Source organism: Kogia breviceps, chromosome 6 (genome assembly GCF_026419965.1).
Source record: "Kogia breviceps isolate mKogBre1 chromosome 6, mKogBre1 haplotype 1, whole genome shotgun sequence".
Taxonomy (NCBI): Eukaryota; Metazoa; Chordata; class Mammalia; order Artiodactyla; family Physeteridae; genus Kogia; species Kogia breviceps.
In genome coordinates this window covers 8018144-8041929 of record NC_081315.1, presented here as the reverse complement: position 1 = coordinate 8041929, position 23786 = coordinate 8018144, and the positions used below count along the sequence as shown (strand labels likewise).

At 43.1% G+C, this 23786-nt stretch overlaps 1 protein-coding gene across 2 annotated transcripts in view; it reads left to right on the top strand.

Annotated features, from left to right (window-relative positions):
• Positions 1-23786, top strand: part of ABCG2 (ATP binding cassette subfamily G member 2 (JR blood group)) — a 142827-nt gene that overhangs the window by 4116 nt on the left and 114925 nt on the right. For both annotated transcript variants that reach the window (XM_067035481.1, XM_059066848.2), the window contains exon 2: positions 7564-7960. The gene's annotated coding sequence lies outside the window, so the exon portion shown is untranslated. The remainder of the gene's footprint in view (positions 1-7563; positions 7961-23786) is intronic.

Here is a 23786-nt window from a genome sequence, read left to right as displayed (position 1 = left end):
CAGTTATTTAAATGAAAATGACTCATTTTCATCATTTGTGAAACGGGGATGATTATACCCCTTAAAGTTGTTGCGAGACACGAATAGTTAATAAAGAACCTACGAAGTAGCATATCTCTTTTTCTGCCACTAATTCCTATCTCTCTAGGTGTCATTTTGCTTTTCAGTAAATGTTTCTCTGTGGGTTTTTGGTTTTTCCCTCCCCTTCTGTGCCTTCTTTCCCCTCTCACTACCTTTCTACTTTCTTTTTCTTTTTTTTTTTTTACTATCTCTCTCCCTGCCTGCCTGAGTTTCTTAATATTCTCATACTTCTCCCTCACTCACCTAAAAAATGACTGATGGCTATGAACTTTAATAAACTTACAGAATAAGAAACTTAATAATGACTATTAAAGCCCTATTTTCTTTTTCCCAAACTGATTTCTGATCTCTGCCATGTTTAGGCCTACTTTTTTTTTTTATATTTAAAAATCAGTGAAAACCTTCATGTTTATTTAGTTCTGATTTTCGTCACCTAATATAACTTTACACCGAAGGGGTTCAGGATATGACCCCCAAGATGCCCCTTTGACATGATGATTAACTTGAGCTGAAGGCAATTAAGAATCAACAGATGCACAAAGAAGCCTTCTCAGCATTTCCCTTGTCTCAGAGCAGAAGCTTCTGAGAAATCAGGCTGTCATAAATTCCCTCTTCAGGATGGGCTTACTCCTAGGAGAGAGATCAAAAGTAAAGAGGCCATAAATCTCCTCTCTGGGAGTTTCCTGGCCATGAAGGAGATGGAAAAGCCCACTTGCGTATTCATAAATATTATCACAGGCTTTCTTATCTCCAGTTTATTCTCCTAAAAATCCTTTTCTTTCCTATGGAAACCTACTTGTTCTTTCCATAGATTTTTCTCCATCTTCCTCTTTCCCCTACTAAGTTAGGTAGATAAGCCTCTGTCTTTAACCAGTTAGCTAGCTCCTAGCTGCTTCCCTATGAATAAGGCTTTTTTCTCCTGTTGTCTTTTGTCAGTTTAATTCAGAGGTCCCCAGGAACTCAGCCTACGAGGGTACAGCAAAAGTTTTTTCCTCCTCCAATACTTCCTATGCCATGATCAATATAGACCATATACGTGTTGATTTTTATGATTATGGTATCTTATACCACAGTTGGTCACATTCTCTTGTGGGGCACATTGATGTGTCTGATTTTTTATTCTTTTTAAGTATCTCCTTCCTTTAGGACGCTTCCCTTGCGTTCTCTGCTACATAAGATATATACAAACATACAAATGCGTAATTATGGAAATATATAAAATTTGCTGCATTTGTTGTCTAGATCTTCAGTCTTGTGAAAAAAAGTAAAACTGAGACAGGCTGGGACCCGGGACGCTTAGGTGCAGTGCCGCATTCCCGCACCAGGACACACCTCTCATCCAGCAACAAAATACAGAGAAACCCCATGGGACTAAAACTAACTGCGTGCATGCGCAGTTGGGGCGAATTCTGGACCCAAAAGATACAAAGAGACCCCCAAAAACCCAGCTGCCACTTCTGAAGAGCCTGGAGCAAGAGCAGGGCACTCACTGCTCATGCTGTGTGAGCTCAGCACCCCCAGAGGGGTGGGCAGACCACCTAAGCCACCCCTCTGGCCGGACCCCTGGTCACAGCACTACCCTCACCCCGTTTAAGGAGCCAGCTCGCTCCCCGTCAGGGAGCAGGCAAGGACGCAAGGGAAGCTGTTCCTTGCACTCGCTCCCCCGCGCTGCAGCAGGGGCCCCCACAAAGCCGTGCCCGAATTTCCCGTCTGGCCTCTAGTCAATTTCTATCGATTGCGGAAGGCCAAGAACCCTGGTCGGTATCAAAACCAGGCAGTGCTGACCTTCTCGAAGTCTCTCTTCTCTATAGAGCCGATCAAGGTCCTAGTCATGAACTATTGTACCTAGATAGCTTAAAGGCTAAACATTTATTAACAGCTGCGCAAACGTGGGAGGCAATAAAGAGAGGTGAGGTTGGCGTGCCCAGTAAAAAATGGTTGCTTTGGTTTGAGCTTCCCTCTCCTAGAGCTTCTTGTGTCGCCAGTTCTGTCCATAACAAGTTTGAAGAGTTTACAAGGAGAGCGTGTCACGATTGCTGCTTTTCTGTCGTAGCTTTTGGCTTTTAAAATGCAGAAGCACCGTGGAAGCAGGTTCGGTGTTTCAAAGGTCAAGTGTGATTTTATTTTAAGTAATGTTCATAGCCTCAGTTTACGTTGTCATTTGGTTCATAATGATTATAAACCTTGGTTAAATGATTACCGTGTGAACAGCACCGCGCGATAGGACTACAAAAGCCTAAGACGGGGCCCTTAACTCTGAGTAGTTGATAACTGGCGAAGTGAGAAACCCAAACTATGAGTGCTGAGGGACTTGTACGTAACCACTGAGAGTCTTGATAATAAAAGTATGCAACATAGGATCTTTGACTCTTTGTCAACAATTCCTAAGTCTTGAGTTTGCTTCTGGATCTTAAAGAAAATTTGGAGCAACTTTTCCATACCCTGGAACATAGGAATAGGTTGTCATAAATTTACATGAATGCATTCTAGTGAATTCTGAAGACTCCATCATAAGCCAACAGAGGCTGGGAAACAAAACAAGTTTGGGATACCATCAAAGGCCCTTCCATCATTTTCAAATGGCTTAGCTGAGGACTGCTCTCTGTGCCTGCCTCTCAGACCACTGAGGAATGGTTAAAGCCAGGGGGAAAACAGGGCTGGCAAAATACTTGCGTGGGGGTCACCGTCCCAACCTCACCACCCTCGTAATCCGGACTGGCTTCCTGCCCACGCCATGCTGCGGATTCTGATAAACGTCTTCTCTAGCCAAAGGGCTTCACCGTTCTTTGAGTTAGAGGATGAAGCTGGCTTTTAAAAACCTTTCTCACTTGCCCTATTCCAAAGGGTTCAATATCTGCTCAAACAAGATCAGGAATTAAAGTCCATCTACAACCGTAGGGACATATATATTTTTGAAAGATAAAGGAGGCCTCCAAGGATTAGACATGATTTTTGCTACAACTCTTCACTTTCGCACAGAGCTTCCTTTATAAGAAATAAGGGATCTTCACTGGTTCTTTGCCTTTGGAAAGAAATAGCTGGGCATTTCACAGAAGTTCCTGGGAGTGGTTAGTTCATTCCTCGTTGTTTGAAATATAAGGCGTTCCAGGGTAAGATAATATGCACTGTCAGATAGTGTGCCTAAGTCAGTAGAAGGGCTTCCATTTAAAAAGCTTCCTTCCCATAAGTTTTATCTTATTTAAGAGGTTTAAAGCACAGGCTTTCAAATCTTGTTCCACAGAACCCGGGGGGGTCCTTAAACATTTTATTCTGACTTTTTGTTTGTGACATTGTGGGTATCTTTGATTTTAAAAATACATGAATACATTCTTGTGAAGATGTGTGAATTGATTAATATATTTTATGAAGTACCTGTTGGTATACCAGACACAATTCTGGGGACTAAGGCTATATCAGTGAACAAAGCAAATAAAAATTCATGCCCACATAGAGCGTAACTCTAGTGGAAAGAGAAAAACAGACATTGTAAGTAAGGAAATTACATAATATGTTAGAAGGTGATAAGTGCTATTAACAAAAATAAGATATGGTAGATCAAGAATGCTAGTAGGAGGAACTGCAATTTTTTTTTTGAATTCTCGTAGTTGACTTTATTTATTATTTAACATCTTTATTGGAGTATAACTGCTTTACAATGCTGTGTTAGTTTCTGCCTTATAACAAAGTGAATCAGCTATACATACACATATGTCCCCATATCTCTTTCCTCTTGCGTCTCCCTCCCTCCCACCCTCCCTATCCCACCCCTCTAGGTGGTCACAAAGCACCGAGCTGATCTCCCTGTGCTATGCGGCTGCTTCCCACTAGCTTCTGTTTTACATTTGGTAGTGTATATATGTCCATGCCACTCTCTCACTTCGTCCCAGCTTACCCTTCCCCGTGTCCTCAAGTCCATTCTCTAGTAGGTCTGTGTCTTTATTCCCATCTTTCCCCTAGGTTCTTCAGAACCTTTTTAAAATTTTAGATTCCATATATATGCGTTAGTATACGGTATTTGTTTTTCTCTTTCTGACTTACTTCACTCTGTATGACAGACTCTAGGTCCATCCACCTCACTACAAATAACTCAGTTTCATTTCTTTTTATGGCTGAGTAATATTCCATTGTATATGTGTGCCACATCTTCTTTATCCATTCATCTGTTGATGGACACTTAGGTTGCTTCCATGTCCTGGCTATTGTAAATAGTGCTGCAGTGAACATTGTGGTACATGACTCTTTTTGAATTATGGTTTTATTCAGGGTATATGCCCAGTAGTGGGACTGCTGGGTCATATGGTAGTTCTATTTGTAGTTTTTAAAGGAACCTCCATACTGTTCTCCATAGTGATTGTATCAATTTATATTCCCACCAACAGTGCAAGAGGGGAACTGCAATTTTATGTTGGGAGGTTAGGTAGGCCTCATGAGAAGTTACCATTTGCGGAAAAACTTGAAGGAAGTGAAAGAATGAGCCAAATAGATAAATAGGGGAAGAACTTTCTAGGGAAAAGGAGCAGCTAGGGCAACGGCAACAGCCATGAGGTGGGTCCGTGTATGTATATTTGAGGTATAGCAGGGAGATACGTCTCACTACATTGCAGTCGGTAAAGGGGAACATGAGATGAGAGGAGTAGGGGTGGAAGATACAGATCGTAAAGGAAAATAGAAGAATACATGGTGGGAAGTCTTTAAACAACAGAGATGTATATTTTCAAAAAAGTATCCCCACCTCCTAATCCCATACTTCCCAGACATTGCTGCCATTTTGGATCATATCTTTCCGAAGCGTTTTCTTTGTGATTACATACATAGATGGGTACATAGAGAAATACATAGTTTTGTTTTGTGAGGGCATGTGTGTGTGTCTGTCTACATGGGTGCATTTTAACATAAGGGAACTTATATGCCCTGTGTTAATTAGCAACTTGCTTTTTATAATTAATATGTCTTGGAGATCTTTCTTTGTCAAGACAGTACATAAATTTCTATCTCATTCTTTTTTGTATAATATTCTATTGTATGCATATGCTACATTTTGTTTAACCATACCTTTATAGGTAAATATTTAGGTTCTAGTTTCTCTCCTTTGCTCCCTTCCTCTCTTCCTCCTTTCCTTCCCATATTGGATTACTATTGTCTTAATATTACATTTAATAACATAAAATTACATGTTACATGAAACATGGGAGGAATTTGAAAATTAGTTTGTGTTGCCTTCTTTCAGAAAAGCAATATGTGTTTCCTAAATTGGAAACACTTAGATGTACCTCGGTAGAAAAAAGGCCTCAGTTACTTCTTAAGCAAGGTCTTATCTAATGTTTATTGTTTGGAATAAATGGGAATTATGAGAGTTTGAGCCCAGTTACTCTGAGCTTTGCTAAGAGTTTACTCAGCTAGCTTACCTAAGTCGACCATGGGTCTATATCAGTAGGAAGCAAGGATCCAGCGTCCAAAATCTGCATCTTCTACGCTGGGCCCTCTTTTTTCCAGCCACCTACAGCCTGCACCAATATGCCATTCAGCCAGCTCTGTTGTAAGCTCATGTGTGTAAGTCTCGTCTACCCAACCTTGCTGTCAGCCCCTGGAGGACAGGACTATGCCTTAAATTCTCACAGTGCCCAACTGATCCCTAGAATCATGGTTATTTAGTTTAAACGTATTTTTTAGAATTATCCCTAAGATTGTATTTGCCAAGTAAGTTTTATTTGGTTTAGAATAAATCTTGGGGTAAAATTTCTGCCGTCTCTGTGGATATATTGGCATTTGTGTGTGTCTGTGTGTGTGGTACGCGGGCCTCTCACTGTTGTGGCCTCTCCCGTTGAGGAGCACAGGCTCCGGACGCGCAGGCTCAGCGGCCACGGCTCACGGGCTCAGCCGCTCCGTGGCACGTGGGATCTTCCCGGACCGGGGCACGAACCCGCGTCCCCTGCATCGGCAGGCGGACTCTCAACCGCTGCGCCACCAGCGAAGCCCTTTTCTTTTTTTTGATTCTCACATTTAAAGAAACCCTGGAGGAGTTATTTCTTCATGATCAGAGTTTCTATTTGGGGTGATGAAAAAGCTTTGGAAATGGATAGTGGTGATGGTTACATAACATTGTGAATGTAATTAATGTCACTGAATCAGACACTTAAAAATGGCTAAAATTTTATGTTTTATGTATTTTACCACAATAAAAATGATAAAAAGAAATAGATGGGACTTCCCTGGTGGCACAGTAGTTAAGAATCCACCTGCCGATACAGGGGACACGGGTTCAAGTCCTGGTCTGGGAAGATCCCACATGCCACGGAGCAGCTAAGCCCGTGCGCCACAGCTGCAGAAGCCCACATGCCCTAGAGCCCGTGCTCCGCAACAAGAGAAGCCACCGCAATGAGAAACCCGCGCACCGCAAGGAAGAGTAGCCCCCGCTCGCCGCAACTAGAGAAAGCCTGCGCGCAGCAACGAAGACCCAATGCAGCCAAAAAAATTTTTTTAATATAAATAAATAAATTTTAAAAAGAGGGCTTCCCTGGGGGCGCAGTGGTTGAGAGTCCGCCTGCCGATGCGGGGGACACGGGGTCGTGCCCCGGTCCGGGGGGATCCCATGTGCCGCGGAGCGGCTGGGCCCGTGAGCCGTAGCCGCTGAGCCTGCGCGTCCGGAGCCTGTGCTCCGCAACGGGAGAGGCCACAACAGTGAGAGGCCCGTGTACTGAAAGAAAAAAAAAAGAGATGAAATTTCTTAACAACATCAAGATTTTTTAAACTTGCATTTCATTTCAATAAATATTTATTGACTTCCTGAGCTCTGCTTAGGTATGCACAGTAGAGAGGAAAATCAGGACAGTGACTCGACTGTGAAGAGGACTTCCAGCAAGGCAAGCTCAGCAATTGGCATTTCACGGATCTCATGATATTGTTATGCCAGCTCTCTAAGGAAAGCATTATTGTTACCACCGTTTTATGTTGAGAAGCCTTGGATTAAAAAACTGGTCACGGGTGGTAAAGAGTGGAGCCAGAAGCTCTTAGTATGTGTCATATTCTGTCACTTGACATCCTTCATGTTTTCAGACTATGAAATGCCTATTTAATACAACCTTAACCTCCTGTTATACTTCTGGTTTAGCAAAGAACATTAGAAGGATAGTGTGTTCCAAATATAGCTCTTCTCTTCAAATCTCTAGTGGGCCTTTGCACTGAAACCTAATGCTGTCTGTGCTTTGCTTTCTTTCACTTCCTTTCCAAATCTGTGTTATCTTCCTGTTTGTATCCTTTTGCTAGAAGACAGAGCTTGTGAAAGGAGGCCCCTGTTACATCACATCTAGCAAAAGACAGGAAGTTTACACAGAGCAAAACTATTTGCTAGAATCGGTTTTTATCCTTGTTAAAGTTGCCGTTAGCGTGGGAGATACTGTCGTCAGGATTCTCTTGCACAAAGACAAAGATATAAAAATATCTCTCTGACACGTGAATTTCTTCCTTTTTCTGTCCGCTTTCCAGGAACGTGGGAAAAGGATCCCAGGCTGGCTAGAGACATTAGGTTGTCAGTTGGAATCCCAGTGATGGAGAAGGAAATGTGGTTAATAACCAGCTAACAGTGGAGAAAAAGGAAACTCAAGGAGATAGGAGAACTGGACCTTACCCCACGGCGAGCTTATCTGGAAAGCCTCAGTCTTTCCGGTAGTTGCAAGACCTAGCCAGGGGCTGGCTAGTATCCTCTCGGATACTTTCTCTTGCACCTTGAGAGCTGGCAGGAAGGGAAGCTCCTGGACTTCAGTACACGCGGATCTTGGTTGAAGTCTCTGTGGGAAAGCCAACAAGAGTCGAAATCTTCTCAGTATCACCACTGCCTCTCTACCAAGGCGCTTTCCTTCCAACATCACAGATCATAACTGAGGTGAGTTGTTTGTTTCTGTTTTTTTCAAATGTTCCTACTGAGTGGAGAATCTTGATTCTTTTTGGTATGTGCTTTTAACAAGTGTGTCAGTTAAACCAGTACTTCTCACACTTGAATGTGTGTATGAATCACCTGGAGATCTTGTTAAAAAGCAGCAGAATTCAGTGGGCCTGAGAGTCTGCGTATCTGACACGTTCCCAGGTGACCTCAGTGCTGCTGGTCTATGAAACACGAGGAACAGCGGCTAACACCCTCTCGGTTTATTGCTTTCGGGGGGAAAGGGGCTGGGAGATGCCGGCAGAACGAGGTATTTGGCTGAGCACATGGTTTACGTCGAGCGCCTGGGAGGAAAATCAGACACCACCGTGCCCAGGTTGTACCTGCTTTGATGGGCGTCTCAGAGTTTGGGGGGTCGCGTTAAGTAGTTCCTAGGTGTGGTAAGCCACTGCCACCCCAAGTGAGAGAGGATGTTGGTCTGCTCCTTAGATTGCATGGGCCACTTTGGGTAGAGCCAGAGATATTTTTGCAATTTGGGGGAGTAAGTATCCACATCATGCCTTAACTGGGGTAGCTCGTGGCCATTTGAATGTTTCAGCCTTCAGTTGAAAATTACACATCTAGAAAAATAACCGGTGTCTTCCTCCTACCATTTGGAGGTGAAGATTGTACAGCGTGCGAATCTGTGATGCAGTTTAAAGTCAGTTGGAGTATGGAATATGACTGATATGTTGTTTTCTCTTCTTCTGAGAGTGTTCCTCTTTAAATTGAGCAGCTCCCTGTCCTAAATGATACATATTTATCAGAAAGTTGCTTTTAATGGGAAAGCCACAAGCCAAGAGGGCAAGAAACGAATAACAGGGAGGGTGCCTATTCTGTGCCTCTCGAGGGGAGAAACAAACAATGGGAGAAGAAAAGGGAAAGAAAGGCAAGTTGTGGCCACGGAAGTCGGAAGTCGGGTGTGCAAAGTGGACACAAGAAACCCCAGCCTGATGATAGAATTCTTTCCCTCACATGCATGGGAGTTTTCCTAGAGCAGTAGCTTGCGTCTTCCTCAGCTAGAAAAATGTGCTTGAGACAGAATAGGTAAATTAAAAGTTGCATTGTTTTAATGAACATGCTGGAACTATTTGTCATGGAGTCAAGGACAGTCAGTGGAATCAAAGGTCAGTGGCGTGAACAGGCCTGGGTAAGGCTCAGTGTGAATCCTCTAAACCATCCCAGACGGAGGGGAGGTGCTTCTGTTTGAAATAAACGTCAAATAACATTCCTGTCCGTTATGGAGCATAATGGGGGTGTTACTTAAAAATTTAACAACTTAACTTGGCACAAACGCTGACTGATCAAAACAGAAGCTGCTGTAAACAGCCCACACCAAAGCAGAGCACTGAAAGGCAGTAAGAAGTGTGCAGGGCTGAGTCTCAGCCTAAGCTAAGCTTTCATGAACTTTTATGGGGGGGGGAGAAATTGTAAAGCTACAGATGAGTTTAGAGACATATAATCATAATCCTACCACCATCTGTCAGCGCTTTGGCCCCATTCTCTCAGGTGAGGCCACTTCCCTGACTTTCCAAGCCTGGAGCAACCCCTCATTCCGGCTGTGTGTCTCCTGCAACCTTCACTAAAGAAAGTAGGGATCTCTTCAGTCACTGCAGGTGACTGAAAATCCTATCCGTTTCTCGAGTAGAAGGGAAAATGCGTATATTCTTTTGTAAACAGATACAGCAGAAAATGAAACTTGATCAGCACGCTATCCTTCCATGCAAAGCATTGTCACATATCTTACACTGCTTGATTTTTCACAACCATCATGGGGTACACGTCAAGGGGATTATTATTTTTACCTGTCAGTGAAGAAACTGAGGCTCCAGTTAAGCAATTTCTGAAAAGTCACACAGCTGGTTAGTAGGTGTGTTGGATTTAAACTTGCCCATTTGCTTGTAAGTTCAGGCTTATCCTGTACTTTTCTTCACCCTGTCAAGCATCCTCTCAAAACCCATGATAACCGTTACTGTTCTCTGCTAGGATTTGTTTGCTTTTAATGTCAAAATTTGAAACCTTTGTGCATTAAAAAGAATCCTGTTTCTACTTCTTTTGTCAAAATTATCCACGTTTGTCATAACCTTTGCATCCATTAGTGCCTCTGCTCGCTAGGAATAAACATTTTAGAGCAGGGCTTCTCAGACTTTATTGTGATTGAAAATCACCAGGGGAGCTTGCTAAAACTCAGACTCCTGGGCCCTGACTTCAGAGATCTGATTCGGTAGATCAGGGCCCAGGCCTGAGAATTCGCATGTCTGATAGCTCCCGGGTGATTTTAATGCTACCGTCCAGAGACCCTGCTTTTAGCCTACAGGCAGAGCTTCGGTCAGTATTTTTAAATAACATATTTATGGTTTAGTGAGGAGGCTTTGTGTGCTTAACAACAGAGGTTATAGAGTCAGAATTCCTGACTTTTGAACATTGATGCCATCACACTCTAAGCTGTGCGATCCTGGGGGACTTAACCATTCTGTGCCTCAGTTTCCTAATCTGTAAAATGGACACAATGATACCACCTACCTCATACGGTGGTTGTGAGGATTACATGACTTAACAGTGCCAGGCACAGACTATCTCTATATGTGTTTGCTCTTATTATTTCTAAGTCTTGCTCAATTCATAATTATATTTTATAGTAGAAACATCAACAGCAAGAAGATATTGTGTGAGCAGGTATCAAATGCTGTTCTTTGATGTGGATGTTACCCCAGGACTTAATCATGAGTGAAACGTGTCTTACGTGTGTATAAGTCGATGTCCTGAGCTGTCAGCTAGCACTTCCCACCGAGGGGATAGAGAGCAGATGATGATGAGAATTTGGCAAGGGCTCGATCACGCAAGGCTTTGCATAGCACCTGACAAGCTTGAACTTAACCCTGAACGTGATGAAAGACATCAGTGTAGTTTGAAGCTGGCGAGTGCAATCAGAATTGCGTTTTAGAAATGTCTCCTGCTGCAGAATGGAGGCCAGTGTGGGAAAAGGTTAGACCACAGGCAGAGGGCTCTTTAAATAGACGGTTGCAACCATCGTGGAGAGAATTAATAAAGGCTCAAACGGAGGCAGTAGAGTAAAGCTCAGAGCAGGAATCCCATGGTTCAGGTGAAGGAATGGAGCGTATGCCATGACTCAGAAAGGAAATGTGATACTGTGTTAAAACTCTTTCGCTTATGCCTCTTCTCTCCATCGAAGCTCCAGGAGGCTGAGGACTGAGCCTAACTTCTGTGTGGTCCCAGCCCCTAACTCCTAGTAGGTCTCTGATGGGTGTTCAGTAAGTGAATATGGATGATGGAGAAGAAATCAAATCCTCCTTGAGGTCAACGAGCGTCTATGTGATCTGGCCCCTGTATATCTCTCCAACCTCACCTCCCTTCTCGCTCGTCTTTGTTCTTATCACGCTGGCCCTCCTTAAGGCCTTTGAAAATGCCCAACGGTGACCGCCAGTCCAGAGGGTATCAAACTGCTGCCCTTGGGGCAAATTTGCCTTGCCACCTATTTTTTTAATTGAATAAAATCTTCCTTAACTTCTGTAGGGCTTCACAGTTTTCAAGAGTTTCACACAGATGATTTCATATATCCCATCATAACCCCCCTTTTTGTAATCCCCTCCTCCTATATTGCCCCCCCCTTCCCTCTCCCCACTGGTAACCCCTAGTTTGTTCTCTATACCTGTTAGTCTACTTCTTTTTCGTAATATTCACTAGTTTGTTGTATTGTTTAGATTCCACATCTAAGTGATACAGTATTTGTCTTTCCCTGTCTGACTTATTTCACCTAGCAAAATGCCCTCCAGGTCCATCCATGTTGATGCAAATGGCAAAATTTCATTCTTTATAATGACTGAATAGTATTCCATTGTACATCTATGCACCACATCTTCTTTTCCCATCCGTCTGCTGATGGACACTTAGGCTGCTTCTGTACGTTGGCAGTTGTGCATAATGCTGCTAGGAGCACTGGGGTGCATGTATCCTTTTGAATTAGGGTTTTTGGTTTTTTTTGGGTATATACCCATCCGTGAAATTGCTGGGTTGTATGATAGTTCTATTTTTAGTTTTTTGAGAACTCTCCATACTGTTTTCCACAGTGACTGCACCAATTTGCATTCCCACTAAGGTTCCCTTTTTTCCACATCCTCACCTATTGTTGTTTGTGACAGGTGTGAGGTGATAGCTCATTGTGGTTTTGCTTTGCATTTCCCTGATGGTTAATGATTTTGAGAATGTCTTACCACTTTTTTTTTTTGTGCGCTCCGCGGGCCTCTCACTGCCGTGGCCTCTCCCACCGTTGCGGAGCACGGGCTCCGGACGCGCAGGCTCAGCGGCCACGGCTCACGGGCCCAGCCGCTCCGCGGCACGTGGGATCCTCCCGGACCGGGGCACGAACCCGTGTCCCCTGCATCGGCAGGCGGACTCCCAACCACTGCGCCACCAGGGAAGCCCTCTTATCACTTATTTTTATACAGTTTTATTAGAACACAGCCACACCCATTTGATTATATATTACCTATGGCTACTTCAGTGCCGCAGTAGCAGGGTTGAGTAATTGTGACAGAGACCACATGGCCTGTGAAAGCCAAAATGTTAACTGTCTGTCCTTTTACAGAAAAAATTTTGCCAATTCCCTGCTCTAGTTCTTTGGAATTGCTGTGACTTCTGATTTAAAACTCTACCCTCTGGAATTCCCTGGCAGTCCAGCGGTTAGGACTTGGCGCGCTCAATTCCTGGGGTACCGGTTCAATCCCTGGTCAGGGAACTAGGATCCTGTAAGCCGTGTGGTGCAGCCCTCCAAAAACAAACAAAAAAACCTCTACCCTCAGCAAAGCTACAGTAATTGAAACTGTGGTATTGGCATAAAGACATATAGACCAGTGGAACAGAAAAGAGAGCCCAGAAATATGGTAGTTCTATTTGTAGTTTTTTAAGGAACCTCCATACTGTTCTTCATAGTGGCTGTATCAATTTACATTCCCACCAGCAGTGCAAGAGAGTTCCCTTTTCTCCACACCCTCTCCAGCATTTATTGTTTCTAGAGTTTTTGATGATGGCCAATCTGACCGGTGTGAGATGATATCTCATTGTAGTTTTGATTTGCATTTCTCTAATGATTAATGAGGTTGAGCATTCTTTCATGTGTTTGTTAGCAATCTGTATATCTTCTTTGGAGAAATGTCTATTTAGTTCTTCTGCCCATTTTTGGATTGGGTTGTTGGTTTTTTTGTTATTGAGCTGCATGAGTTGCTTATAAATTTTGGATATTAATCCTTTGTCAGTTGCTTCATTTGCAACTATTTTCTCCCATTCTGAGGGTTGTCTTTTAGTCTTGTTTATGGTATCCTTTGCTGTGCAAAAGCTTTTAAGTTTCATTAGGTCCCATTTGTTTATTTTTGTTTTTATTTCCATTTCTCTAGAAGATGGGTCAGAAAGGATCTTGCTGTGGTTTATGTCATAGAGTGTTCTGCCTATGTTTTCCTCTAAGAGTTTGATAGTGTCTGGCCTTACATTTAGGTCTTTAACCCATTTTGAGTTTATTTTTGTGTGTGGTGTTAGGGAGTGTTCTAATTTCATACTTCTACAGGTAGCTGTCCAGTTTTCCCAGCACCACTTATTGAAGAGGCTGTCTTTTCTCCACTGTATATCCTTCCCTCCTTTATCAAAGATAAGGTGACCATATGTGTGTGGGTTTATCTCTGGGCTTTCTATCCTGTTCCATTGATCTATATTTCTGTTTTTGTGCCAGTACCATACTGTCTTGATTACTGTGGCCTTGTAGTATAGTCTGAAGTCAGGGAGCCTGATTCCTCCAGCTCCATTTTTCATTCTCAAGATTGCTTTGGCTATTCGGGGTCTTTTGTGTTTCCATACAAATTGTGAAATTTTTTGTTCTAGTTCTGTAAAAAATGCCAGTGGTAATTTGATAGGGATTGCATTGAATCTGTATGTTGCTTTGGGTAATAGAGTCATTTTCACAATGTTGATTCTTCCAATCCAAGAACATGGTATATCTCTCCATCTGTTGGTATCATCTTTAATTTTTTTCATCAGTGTCTTATAGTTTTCTGCATACAAGTCTTTTGTCTCCTCAGGTAGGTTTATTCCTAGATATTTTAATCTTTTTGTTGCAGTGGTAAATGGGAGTGTTTTCTTAATTTCCCTCTCGGATTTTTCATCGTTAGTGTATAAGAATGCAAGAGATTTCTGTGCATTAATTTTGTATCCTGCTACTTTACCAAATTCATTGATTAGTTCTAGTAGTTTTCTGGTAGCATCCTTAGTATTCTCTATGTATAGTATCATGTCATCTGCAAACAGTGACAGCTTTACTTCTTCTTTTCCTATTTGGATTCCTTTTATTTCTTTATTTTCTCTGATTGCTGTGGCTAGAACTTCCAAAACTAGGTTGAATAAGAGTGGTGAGAGTGGGCAACCTTGTCTTGTTCCTGATCTTAGTGGAAATGGTTTCAGTTTTTCACCATTGAGAACAATGCTGGCTGTGGGTTTGTCCTATATGGCCTTTATTATATTGAGGAAAGTTCCCTCTATGCCTACTTTCTGCAGGGTTTTTATCATAAATGGGTGTTGAATTTTGTCAAAAGCTTTCTCTGCATCTATTGAGATGATCATATGGTTTTTCTCCTTCAGTTTCTTGATATGGTGTATCACGTTGATTGATTTGCGTATATTGAAGAATCCTTGCATTCCTGGAATAAACCCCACTTGATCATGGTGTATGATCCTTTTAATGTGCTGTTGGATTCTGTTTGCTAGTATTTTGTTGAGGATTTTTGCATCTATGTTCATCAGTGATATTGGCCTGTAGTTTTCTTTCTTTGTGATGTCTTTGTCTGGTTTTGGTATCAGGGTGATGGTGGCCTCATAGAATGAGTTTGGGAGTGTTCCTCCCTCTGCTATCTTTTGGAAGAGTTTGAGAAGGATAGGTGTTAGCTCTTCTCTAAATGTTTGATAGAATTCGCCTGTGAAGCCATCTGGTCCTGGGCTTTTGTTTGTTGGAAGATTTTTAATCACAGTTTCAATTTCAGTGCTTGTGATTGATCTGTTCATATTTTCTATTTCTTCCTGGTTCAGTCTTGGCAGGTTGTGCATTTCTAAGAATTTGTCCATTTCTTCCAGGTTGTCCATTTTATTGGCATAGAGTTGCTTGTAGTAATCTCTAATAATCTTTTGTATTTCTGCAGAGTCAGTTGTTACATCTCCTTTTTCATTTCTAAGTCTATTGATTTGAGTCTTCTCCCTTTTTTTCTTGATGAGTCTGGCTAATGGTTTATCAATTTATTTATCTTCTCAAAGAACCAGCTTTTACTTTTATTGATCTTTGCTATTGTTTCCTTCATTTCTTTTTCATTTATTTCTGATCTGATCTTTATGATATTTCTTTCCTTCTGCTAAATTTGGGGTTTTTTTGTTCTTCCTTCTCTAATTGCTTTAGGTGCAAAGTTAGGTTGTTTATTCGAGATGCTTCCTGTTTCTTAAGGTATGATTGTATTGCTATAAACTTCCCTCTTAGAACTGCTTTTGCTGTATCCCATAGGTTTTGGGTCGTCGTGTCTCCATTGTCATTTGTTTCTAAGTACTTTTTGATTTCCTCTTTGATTTCTTCAGTGATCACTTCGTTATTAAGTAGTGTATTGTTTAGCCTCCATGTGTTTCTATTTTTTACAGATCTTTTCTTGTAATTGATATCTAGTCTCATAGCGTTGTGGTCAGAAAAGATACTTGATACGATTTCAATTTTCTTAAATTTGCCAAGGCTAGATTTGTGACCCAAGATATGATCTATCCTGGAGAATGTTCCATGGGCACTTGAGAAAAATGTGTATTCTGTTGTTTTGGGATGGAATGTCCTATAAATATCAAGTAAATCCATCTTGTATAATGTATCATTTAAAGCTTGTGTTTCCTTATTTATTTTCATTTTGGATGATCTGTCCATTGGTGAAAGTGGGGTGTTAAAGTCCCCTACTATGATTGTGTTACTGTCGATTTCCCCTTTTATGGCTGTTAGTATTTGCCTTATGTATTGAGGTGCTCCTATGTTGGGTGCATAAATGTTTACAATTGTTATATCTTCTTCATGGATCGATCCCTTGATCATTATGTAGTGTCCTTCTTTGTCTCTTGTAATAGTTTTTATTTTAAAGTCTATTTTGTCTGATATGAGAATTGCTACTCCAGCTTTCTTCTGATTTCCATTTGCATGGAATATCTTTTTCCATCCCCTCACTTTCAGCCTGTAAGTGTCCCTAGGTCTGAAGTGGGTCTCTTGTAGGCAGCATATATATGGGTGTTGTTTTTGTATCCATTCAGCGAGTCTGTGTCTTTTGGTGGGAGCATTTAATCCATTTACATTTAAGGTAATTATTGATATGTGCGTTCCTATTACCATTTACTTAATTGTTTCGGGTTGTTCTTGTAGGTCTTTTCCTTCTCTTATGCTTCTTGCTTAGAGAAGTTCCTTTAGCATTTGCTGTAAAGCTGGTTTGGTGGTGCTTAACTCTCTCAGCTTTTGCTTGTCTGTAAAGGTTTTAATTTCTCCATCAAATCTGAATGAGATCCTTGCTGGGTAGAGTAATCTTGGTTGTAGGTTTTTTTCCTTCATCACTTTAAATATGTCCTGCCACTCTCTTCTGGCTTGTAGAGTTTCTGCTGAAAGATCAGATGTTAACCTTATGGGGATTCCCTTGTGTGTTATTTGTTGTTTTTCCCTTGCTGCTTTTAATATGTTTTCTTTGTATTTAATTTTTGACAGTTTGATTATTATGTGTCTTGGCGTGTTTATCCTTGGGTTTATCCTGTATGGGACTCTCTGTGCTTCCTGGACTTGATTGACTATTTCCTTTCCTATATTAGGGAAGTTTTCAACTATAATCTCTTCAAATATTTTCTCAGTCCCTTTCTTTTTCTCTTCTTCTTCTGGGACCCCTATGATTCTAATGTTGGTGCGTTTAATGTTGTCCCAGAGATCTCTGAGACTGTCCTCAGTTCTTTTCATTCTTTTTTCTTTCTTCTGCTCTGCAGTAGTTATTTCCACTATTTTATCTTCCAGGTCACTTATCCGTCCTTCTGCCTCAGTTATTCTGCTACTGATCCCATCTAGAGTATTTTTCATTTCATTTATTGTGTTGCTCATCATTACTTGCTTCCTCTTTATTTCTTCTAGGTCCTTGTTAACTGTTTCTTGCAATTTGTCTATTCTATTTCCAAGATTTTGAATCATCTTTACTATCATTATTCTGAATTCTCTTTCAGGTACACTGGCTATTACCTCTTCATTTGTTAGGTCTGGTGTGTTTTTATCTTGCTTCTTCATCTGCTGTGTGTTTTTCTGTCTTCTCATTTCGCTTATCTTACTGTGTTTGGGGTCTCGTTTTTGTAGGCTGCAGGTTCGTAGTTCTATCTGTTTTTGGTGGCTGTCCCCAGTGGCTGAGGTTGGTTCAGTGGGTTGAGCAGGTTTCCTGGTTGGGGGGACTAGTGCCTCTGTTCTGGTGGATGAGGCTGGATCTTGTCTTTCTGGTGGGCAGGTCCACATCTGGTGGTGTGTATGGGGATGTTGGTAGCCTTATTATGATTGTAGGCAGCCTCTCTGCTAATGGCTGGGGCTGTAGACCTGTCTTGTTCTTTGTTGGGCATAGGGTGTCCAGCACTGTTCGTTGCTGGTCCTTGAGTGAAGCTGGGTCTTGGTGTTGAGATGGAGATCTCTGGGAGATTTTCGCCGTTTGATATTGTGTGGAGCTGGGAGGTGTCTTGTGGACCAGTGTCCTGAGGTTGGTTCTCCCACCTCAGAGACACAGCCTTGACACCTGGCTGGAGTGCCAAGAGCCTTTAATCCTCACGGCTCAAAATAAAAGGGAGAAAAAAATAGAAAGGCAAGGAAGGAAGGAAGGAGGAAGGTAGGGAAGGGAGGAAGAAAGGAAGGGAGGAAGGAGGGAGGGAATAAGGAAAGGAAGGGAGGGAGGAAGAAAGGAAGGGAGGAAGGAAGGAGGGAAATAGGAAAGAAAGGAGGGAAGAAAGGAAGAAAGAAAGGGGAGAAGACAAAATAAAGTAGGGTAAAATACAGTTATTAAAATAAAAAAATAATTATTAAGAAGAAAAATTTCTATTAAAGAAAAAAAAAAAAAAACGGGTCGGTCTAACCCTAGGACAAATGGTGAAAATAAAGCTATATAGACAAAAATCTCACACAGCAGCACTCACATACACACTCACAGAAAGAAAAAAGGGGAAAATAATAGTATATCTTGCTCCCAAAGTCCACCTCCTCAACTTGGGATATTTCGCTGTCTATTCAGGCTTTCCACAGATGCAGGGCACTTCAAGTTGACTGTGGAGCTTTAACCCGCTGCTTCTGAGGCTGCTGGGAGAGACCTCCCCCTCTCTTTGTTCGCACAGCTCCTGGGGTTCAGCTTTGGACTTGGCCCCGCCTCTGTGCGTAGGTCTTCCGAGGGCGTCTGCCCTTCGCTCAGACAGGGCGGGGTTAACGGAGCAGCTGATTCGTGGTCTCGGGCTCATTCAGGTGTGGGGGGGGCACGGATGTGGGGTGAGTCCGCGGCGGAGGCCGGCGTGACGCTGCACCGGCCCGAGGCGCACCGCGCGTTTTCCCTGGGAAGCTGTCCCTGGATCCCGGGACCCCGGCAGTGGCGGGCTGCACAGGCTCCGGGAGGGGAGGTGTGGACGGTGACCTGTGCTCGCACACAGGCCTCTTGGTGGTGGCAGCAGCAACCGTAGCGCCCCACACCCGTCTCTGTTGTCCGCGCCGACAGCCGCAGCTCGCGCCCGTTTCTGGAGCTCCTTTATGTGGTGCCCTTAATTACCTTTCGTCGCGCCCCAGGAGGCAAAGAGGGAAGAAAAGGTCTCTTATCTCTTCGGCAGCTCCGCGCCCGTTTCTGGAGCTCCTTTAAGCGGCGCGCTTAAACCCCTCTCCTCGCTCACCAGGAGGTAAAGAGGGAAGAAAAGGTCTCTTGCCTCTTCGGCAGCTCCAGACTTCTCCCGGACTCCCTCCCGGCCAGCTGTGGTGCACTAACCCCTTCAGGCTGTTTTCGCTCTGCGAACTCCAGACCTTTCCCTGCGATCCGCCCGAGGCTCAGTTCCCGGCCCCGCCCGCCCTGGGCCGGTGAGCAGACAAGCCTCTCGGGCTGGTGAGTGCTGATCGGCATCGATCCTCTGCGGGAATCTCTCCGCTTTGCCCTCCGCACCCTGTGGCTGCGCTCTCCTCCGCGGCTCCGAAGCTTCCCCCTCCGCCACCCGCAGTCTCCGCCCGCGAAGGGGCTCCTAGTGTGTGGGAACCTTTCCTCCTTCACGGCTCCCTCCCACTGGCGCAGGTCCCGTCCCTATTCTTTTGTCTCTGTTTTTTCTTTTCTCTTTTGCTCTACCCAGGTACGTGGGGAGTTTCTTGCCTTTGGGGAGGTCTGAGGTCTTCTGCCAGCGTTCGGTGGGTGTTCTGTAGGAGAAGTTCCACGTGTAGATGTATTTCTGATGTATCTGTGAGGAGGAAGGTGATCGCCGCGTCTTACTCTTCCGCCATCTTCTCCCTCCCCCTGTCTGCCATTTTAGTTGGGAGGTTTTCTATGATATTTTTCTGAGTTTTCTCTTTTTCTATGTTTCGTGTCTCTGCTCTATGGTTATGTTTTGTGGTTACCCTGAGGTTTGTATAAAAAGTCTCATAGATAAAGTAGTGCTTTTTCTGCTGATAACATTTTGTTTTCATTTACCTTTATGTTTTTGTTATTTCAAATTATAGCTTTTTATGTTGTGTTTGTCACCATACTGAGATAGCTAGTTATTTTTCTGCTTTCTTTTTTTCTCCCTTTAACCCTTCTACCATAATTAAGTGTTTAAAAACCTTTTCTGATAAAGAGGTACAATTTTCTGGTTCTGTTTATCACCTTGCTTAAAATTTTGTGTATTTCTGCCATTTTGTTTCTGGTAGAAAAGCTCCTTTTAAAATTTCTTATAAGGCAGTCTACTGATGATGAACTCCTTCAAATTTGTTTGGGAAATTATTTCTTCTTCATATACGAAAGCTAAGTGCTGGGTGGAGTGTTCTTGACTGACAGCTTTTATCTTTCAGTATCTGAGAATGCTGTTGCACTCCTTCCTGGCTTGTAGGTTTTCTGCTCAGAGATCTGCTGATAGCATAATAGGGATTCCTTTGTAGGTTACCATCCTTTTTTCCCTGGTTGTCCTTAAAATTCTTCTTCTTTTTTTAATCATTGACTTTTGACAGTTTTAATATAATGTGTCTTGAAGAAGGTCTTTTGCATTGAGGTAATCAGGTATTCTCTTAGCTTCATAGGTATGTATGTCCCGTTCCTTTACCATGTTTGGGAAGTCCTCACCTATTATGTCTTTAAGTAATTTCTCTGCTCTCTTCTCTCTTTTCTCTTTCTGGGGTGCCCATTATCCTAATGTTGCCTTTCCCAAAAGTGTTGGATATCTCTCAAATAATTTCCTAATATTTTAATATCTTATTTCTCTCTCTTCTTCTGCTTGTATGATTTCCAGATTTCTATCTTTAAGCTCACTAATTCCCTCTTCCATATGACCTGCTCAATTTCCAGTGCTTTATAATATATTCTTCATCTCGTTTGTTGTGTTCTTCAGCTCCAGAATTTGTTTGGTTCTCCTTTAAAGGTTCAGTTTCTTTGGTAAGGTATTCGTTTTGTTCATTAATTTTATTCCTGAGCTCATTAAACTGCCTTTCTGAGTTTTCTTGTACGTTGTTGAGTTTCTTCAAGACAGCTATTTCAAATTCTCTATCAGTTAGATCACAATATTCATGACTTTAAGTTTGGTTTCTGGAAGTTTGTCATTTTCTTTTCATGGTACAGTGTTACTGTGGTTCTTCATAATGCTTGATGAAGTATTCCTCTTCTGGTGCATTTGAAGTTAAATGACAGGTTAGCTGTTAGAGTCCTTTCTTTTGTTTTCCAGTAGATGGTGGTATCATACAAGTTGATGGTTTCTTTCACTTGCGCTGCCTCTGGTCATACTTGAGATTTAGCACTTTCCATCCTCAGCTGTCTCTGTAAGAGGTGTGGGTCCATGCCTTTGTTGTCACTTCTTGTTCCTCTGGGGTGGTTAATGCCTTGTTTCCACCAGAACTGCTCTTGTCACTGGGATGGTGGGCTCTTTCCTTGCATCCAGGATCCCTTGAGACACAGGCTCCACAGTGGGGGGAGGGAGACATTGGGAGGGGAGCTGGGGTCTACCATGTCTGGTGTTGTGAGGTTTGCAGGCTCTACCACTGCGGATGATGGGTGCAAGGGCTGGGTCATGAGTACCTCAACCAGTGGAGGAACAGTGTCCCAGGCGCCATTGCCGCTGCTGCCCAGTTACCTGTGGCCATGGGCGCTAGTGCATTTGGGAGGCTGGAGTCGTGTGTGCCACTCCTCCTTCTGCTACTAGGTTCTCTGACGCTATGGGCTCATTGTGAGTTGCTAGAGTCCATTCAGAGTCCCAGCATTAAGATTCATTACCATGAGTTTAAAATCAGACAAATCATAATTTTTATGTGTTTTTCTCCACCCATATTCAGGTGCAGGGGTGCAGGCACAGAGTGGGGGAGGTTTGAATTTAACTAGAGATTCTGGTTTTGCCAAGCAAGTGGCAACACAAAAGAGGAACAAGGGAGTTGAAGGTGTTTGCAGGGGTAGTATCATAATGAATGATCATGGAATTTCAGCTGGTATGGAGATTAAAGAGGCCAGTAGGGATGAGGCAGAGTGAAATATTTCTGAAGTTAATGCTTATAGGTCCTTGTGGGGGGTTTGTTAGAGTTGGGTTACTAGAAGGAGCTAGGTGGAAGGGTGGGATATGGTAGTCAGAGAGCAAGACACATAAAACGAGATTGGTAATGACTGTGTCCATGGCACACCCTGGAGGTGTATAGCTGAAGCAGGGTGGAGAACAAGAACACTGGAGGAGAGAAGTTCAAGGTAGGCAGAGGCCAGCATGCTAGAAAAATCACTTGTGAGTGTGTTGAATTCACCAAGAGGTAAGACAGGAGTGTTAGAGAGAGTGACAGTGCACCAGTTACTGGTTAGTGGGGGACGAGGTCCTGGGGTCCAAAGAAAGCAGCAGCCATGGAGAGTGGTCAGTGATAAAGTCTGGTGACATGAAACGCAAAGCTGAGATATGGAGGGAAGTTAGTAGATGAGCCACTTTGGGATGTTCACATTTTGCAGTGGTTTCTTCTTTCAGAATAAGCAATATCAGAATGTGAAAGTCCCCATCATAACCTCAAGGAAAGCTCTTTTGTCTCTGTAATGACTTTTTAAAAATAATTAATTAATTTTCGGCTGTCTTGGGTTTTCGTTGCTGTGCACGGGCTTTCTCTAGTAGCGGCGAGTGGGGGCCACTCTTCGTTGCCGTGTGCGGGCTTCTCATTGCGGTGGCTTCTCTTGTTGCGGAGCACGGGCTCTAGGCACAGAGGCTCAGTAGTTGTGGCTCGTGGGCTCTAGAGCACAGCCCCAGTAGTTGTGGTGCATGGGCTTAGTTGCTCTGCAGCATGTGGGATCTTCCCAGACCAGGGATTGAACTTGGGTCCTCTGTAGATTCTTTTTTTTTTTTTTTTTTTTTTTTGGTACGCAGGCCTCTCACTGTTGTGGCCTCTCCCGTTGTGGAGCACAGGCTCCATACGCGCAGGCTCAGTGGCCATGGCTCACGGGCTTAGCTGCTCCGCGGCATGTGGGATCTTCCCGGACCGGGGCACGAACCCGTGTCCCCTGCATCAGCAGGCGGACTCTCAACCACTGCGCCACGAGGGAAGCCCCAACAGGCAGATTCTTAATGACTGTGCCACCAGGGAACCCCCTGTAATGACTTTTTATGCTTTAATCACAAGAGGGCACCAGAGTCTAGTGAAGCATTATTTTTGTTCTTTCACAAGAGGGCACCAGAGTCTAGTGAAGGATGATTTTTGTTCTTATCTAAAGCTGGGGCAACCACATTTACTTTGAGTGAGGCGGCACGATTAATAATCTCTTGGAGCTACATGTGTAAACTGGGATTTTCCTCTGCAAACTGGGACATAAGCCCTGCACAGTATGAGCATAGCCAATTAAATTATGAACTAGCTCTACACTAAAGGCTCTCATTCCCAAAGATCACTACAATACTTATGACACACAGGCAGAGTAGAAAAAGTGACCAAACTTGCTCTTATCTTGAAGAGAAGATCAAGAAAGACTTTCCTCTACACCCCACCTCCCTAATTATATTTATTTCCTATCCCATTTTTCTCCTCAGTGCGATCTTAGTTTGACTATATCTTCAAGTAAGAGAATTGCACTATCCCAAATTATCTTGGTCATTTGAAAGTAGTCTAAAGTGTTCTCTAACTTCCCATACTTCTTGGGACTTCCCCGGTGGCGCAGTGGTTAAGAATCTACCTGCCAATGCAGGGGACACAGTTTTGATCCCTGGTTTAGGAAGATCCCACATGCTGTGGAGCAGCTAAACCCGTGTGCCACAACTACTGAGCCCGTGAGCCACAACTACTGAAACCCACGTGTCTAGAGCCCGTGCTCTGCCACAAGAGAAGCCACCGCAATGAGAAGCCCGCACACCACAATGAAGAGTAGCCGCCGCTCACCACAACTAGGGAAAGCCACGTGCAGCAACGAAGACCCAACACCGCCATAAATAAATAAATAAGTAAATATATTTAAAAAAATAAAAAGAATTCCTCCTGATAACCAGTAGATAGCAAGACTATTGATGCCACTCAAAGCAATAAAATTATCTTTTTAAAAAAAAAAAAAAAAAGACCTAA